The sequence below is a fragment of the Dipodomys ordii genome, unplaced genomic scaffold (assembly GCF_000151885.1).
Source record: "Dipodomys ordii isolate 6190 unplaced genomic scaffold, Dord_2.0 Scaffold42, whole genome shotgun sequence".
NCBI classification, from domain to species: domain Eukaryota; kingdom Metazoa; phylum Chordata; class Mammalia; order Rodentia; family Heteromyidae; genus Dipodomys; species Dipodomys ordii.
Genome location: NW_012267258.1, coordinates 7,709,325 through 7,714,254, shown reverse-complemented (window position 1 = coordinate 7,714,254; position 4,930 = coordinate 7,709,325).

Sequence of the window (4,930 nt, the reverse complement as noted above, 5' to 3'; positions counted from 1 at the left end):
TATATATATATATATATATATATATATATATCTCATATATGTGGTCAAGATCATGGAGTCATTTAGCAATCATACGACAGAATGAGTGGAAGTCCTTTAGTTTTCGAGTCCTGTTTACTTTGTCATCTGTCCTTGCATTTTGGCTTTAGCATCCACATATCAGGGAGACCATGTGCCATTTATCTCTCTGATCTTGGCTTACCTCACTCAAAATGATTTGCTCTAGTTCCATCCATTTCCCTGCAAATACCATTATTTTGTCCTTTCTAATGGCTGCATAATATTCTATTGTCTATACAATTGTATAAACACAATTTTTGGATCCATTCAGCTGTAGTGGGGCATCTGGGTTGTTTCCATATCTTGGCTATTGTGAACAGTGCTGCAATGAACATGGAGGTGCACGTGTCCTTGTATCCTGGTTCCTGTTGCTCAGGGTAGATGCCTAGGAGTGGTATTGCTGGGTCATAGGGGAGGTCTGTATTTAGCTTTCTGAGGTACCTCCAAACTGCTTTCCAAAGTGGTTGTATTAGTGTACATTCCCACCAGCAGTGCAATAGGGTTCCTCTTTCTCCACATCCCCTCCAGCACTTGTTGTTGGTCATATTTAGGATGTGGGCCATTCTGACTGGGGTAAGGTGGTAATCTCAGTATTGCTTTTATTTGCAATTCCTTTACAGGAATTTTCTCATGTGTTTCTTTGCCATTTTTATCTCTTCTTCTGAGAAGTCTCTCTTTAGATCCCTTGCCCATTTAATGATTGGTTTGTTAAATTTGGAAGGGGTTAGTTTCTTGAGTTCCCTGTATTTAATGATCTATCCTTATTTATCAACCATAACTTTAATCTTTTATCATGAACTCAGAGTTACTATATAACACTTGGGTCAAAACAAAAGTTCCTACTGAGTTCTTAACTACTCTTCTAAATTGTCTTCTCCATAAGTTTTCAAGTTATAAGCATGCACATAATCTTGACTTATTATCCAAGGCTTTGCTTAAATATTTAGACAACAGATACCAAAAAAACCCAATGGACTTTAGGCATTGCTTTTTTTCTTTCCCTTTAAACTTTTCCTGGAAAAGCTCAGAGAGACATATAGTGCATGTTTTCTTGCATATGTAGAAACTAGATCTAAATAGAATGGGACATGATAACTTATGTAGGACTCTAGGCAAACTCTGACAAACAGACTAAAGGAGGGTACTCTTAAGGGAGGAACTCAAAGGTGTAACTCCTCTGAACATTTAATATACTATTTATTGAAACAAAATCCAGGAAATGGAAACATAGACTTTTGTTGTTGGTGGTGTGGTTTTCATTTTAGTTTATTTTTGTCTTTTCATGGGGCAAAAGTAGGGGTCCCAGAAAGGAAGGGAGGAAGGGTGAATAAATGCAATCATGGTATTCGGTATACGCTATATGGAAAATAAACGGTGCCATTTATGGGCAGGGATGAGAGGCAGAAAGTGTGAGAACGTGAAGGAAGGGGTGACATTGTCCAAAAGAGGAAATGTGCTACTTATTTGACTGATGAAATGATAACTCCTCTGTATGACACCTTAATAATAATACAAAAAATAATAATAACTGGGTGCCGGGGGCTCACAACTGCAGAAAAATTCTCAGAGAAACCCATATGAATTAGCCATGTCCTTCTTTTCAACCTTCATAGCTTGATTCAAACTCCCAACCTTTGTGCCTTAACACAGTCTTCTGCAGAAGAGGTGACCCAGGGGAAAGCTGTCTGTGAAAGGTAAGCAATGTTTCTTTATTTCCCAGAATTCATGCAGAGCTGATTTGTTGCTTTGGTCTTAGGTCAGCTGACTGCCAGCGAACATGCTGGGTCTGACTGTCGCCCATAAGTCCTGCAAAGAGGAGGGAAGGGGGAAAGCATTCAGTTCACTGGGTGCATCTTTACAGACTCTGTAGCCAAGAGGTGAAGTGTCAAAATACCTTCCTAAAATAGCTGCTGCTGCCAAGGATAAATGCATACAAAGGCAAGCGACAGCATCTGGGGTTCTAGACAGTTGTTGTGAGCATCTGCTTGGGTCTTGGAAGAAGAGGCTCAATCCTGAAGGCTGTGAGAGCTCAGTGACACCCCTGTGAGGGGAAAAATGAGTTAATTATAGTTAGCAGGGATTTTTCTGTATTCGCACCGCAGCAAACCTGTTGGCCTGGTCTTTAGCTCTTATCTTACTTAGTGGGGAAGATAGTTGTGCATTGAAGCTTGCTAGAAGGAATTTTATTGTTATAATTTTTTTGTGTGTGTGTCCCAATCCTAGGGCTTGACCTCAGGGCTTAGGCACTGTCCCTGAGCTTTTGTGCTCAAGGCTAGCACTTTACCACTTGAACCACAACTCTACTTCCAGCTTTTTTGATAGGTAAGTAGAAATAAGTATCTCATGGGATATCCTCTGTCCGGGCTGGCTTTGAACCAGGATCCTCAGCTCTCAGCCTTCTGAGTATCTAGGATTACAGGCGTGAACCCCCTGGCACCCAGTTATTATTATTTTTATTACTGTTATTATTTAGGTGTCATACAGAGGAGTTACCACTTTGTAAGTCAGGTAATGAGTACATTTCCTCTTTTGGACAATGTCACTCCTTCCTTTGTTTTTTCTCAGCTTCCTCCTCTCATCCCTGCCCATAAGTTGCATTAGGAACCCAATCAAATATCTTCACAATAAAATTCAAAGCCTACAAGATAGGAGGTGGGCACTGGTGGCTCATGCCTGTAATCTTAGCTATTCAAGAGGTTGAGATCTGAGGATCGAAGTTCAAAGCCAGCCCACACTCACAAAAAAAATCGATGAGATGCTTATCTCCAATAAAGTACTCAGAAAAAGCTGGAAGTGATTCTGTTGGTCAAGTGGTAGAGTGCTAGCCTTGAGCACAGAGAGGCTCAGGGACAGAGCCAAGGCCCTGAGTTTAAGGCCCAGGACTGGCAAAAAAAAACAAACCAAAACAGCAACAAAAAAACCCCAAACAAAACCAATGCGCGCGCGCGCGCGCACACACACACACACACACACACACACACACACACACATACAAAGCCATAGTTAATTTTCTAGGTAAAGGCAAGATAGAATTCTATCAGAAAAGACAGATCTGACCCAATGCGGGGTTATAGTAGGCAAGTTTCCTTAAATTTCTTAATGGAATGGACCACAAGATTTTCTTCCTCAACTATATTTTGGTTTCCTAGAAATACACATTCTCTGTTTTCTCAAGCCTTAACTCCATAACACTTAAGCAGTGCTAGTGAAACAACTTTTGCCAACAACACCAAGTACCTTCTGAGAAAAAAGGGGATTATTCTTAATGTTGTTGATAGTAATATTTTCTTTCTTTTTTGGTGCTAATCCCAAGGCTTGAACTCAGGGCTTTAAGCACTTTTACTGAGCATTTTTGCTCAAGTCTAGTGTTTTACCACTTGAGCCACAGCTCCAATTCTGTTTTTCTTTCTTTCTTTTTTTTTTTTTGGTTTCTTTTTCTCTGTTGTTTTTTGGTGGTTAGTTAGAGATGAATTGTATGGACTTTCTTGCCCAGGACTGTCTTTTTTTTTTTTTAGTTGTTTTTTAGTCAGCAAAAATTATTTTATAAGTTTTGTTATTGTGAAAATACTGTACAGAGGGGTTACAGTTACACAAGCAAGGTAATGAGTACATTTCTTATCAAGCATTGTTGCCTCCTCCTTTGTTTTTCCCCTACCATCCCTTCCCTCCCACTTCCACAACTACACTCCCTCCTTCCCCCCCCCCCCCAGGACTGTCTTTGACCTGTGATTCTGAGAGCTCAGCCTCCTGAGTAGCTAGGATTACAGGCCACTGGCGCCCAGCTTTATAGGAAACATCTAAGAAGTGTTTTTTCTTTTCTTTTCCTTCCTTCCTTCCTTCCTTCCTTCTTTTCTTTTCTTTTTTTTTTAACAGAGCACAGCTATTCGGCGTTCTGATATAAAACCACGTTAAATTTGTTTTCAGGCATCTTGGTGGAAGTCTTAACTTGTTTGCTATTATGTTTTTCTTTGGTTTTCTTCCCCTCCCCCATCCCTACCAACTTTTGACATTAGACGTGAAATAGATAAATGTACACAGGTGAAAACGGAGCCAGGTAACTGGAGGGGATGGGTGGGCTTGGAACGGATGGAGAAGGGGAAAAATGATGGAAGGAATAACATCAATCAAATGCATTGTATTCAAAAACTGACATGTTGATTGAAAACCCTTTGTACAGCTACTTAAAGATAATAGAAGGCACTGAAAATGGAAGTGGTATAGATCCATAAATTTCTCTACTATCATCCTGTGTTCAGGAAAATGTCATCATAACACGTGCCCGGAATAAGGAAAGCTGTATAAATGATTGAGAATAGCATCATGTGATCAATCACTTTGGCAAAACCAAAACCAAAAGAAACCCTGCCAAAACAACAATGACAACATAAACCCCAAACCCAGCTAACCAACCAACTAAACTCAGAAACAAGGATTTATTCAGCTAGTGTGTGCTCTTCCGTAGCTTTCACATCTCATTACTGATATTTGTTGTGGCTCTTCATTGGTGTCAGCAGGATGCAGGGAGAAAACAAGCTTTCCATAGCCTTAGAAAAGTTGGGCAAGATCTCCCGAACAATCACTGATGATCTCTACATATTGACAGCCCAAAGATTTGAAGAGAGAGAAACTGTTCCAAGAGTTAGAAAAATAGTGATTGGGAATCAGGACATTTCCTGAAGATAAATGACCAGCTGGAAGGAATTAATTCATAGCATTAAGTTCAACCAAATGCCATTAACCCACCCATTGCCTGGGCTTGCTCTAGATTGGTGACTGTCTATGCTTTCTATCTGGGAGAAACAGAGAAAGCAGAATGATAGTTTCTGGAGAATATGTTGTATAATTGTGTGTGTGTGTGTGTGTGTGTGTG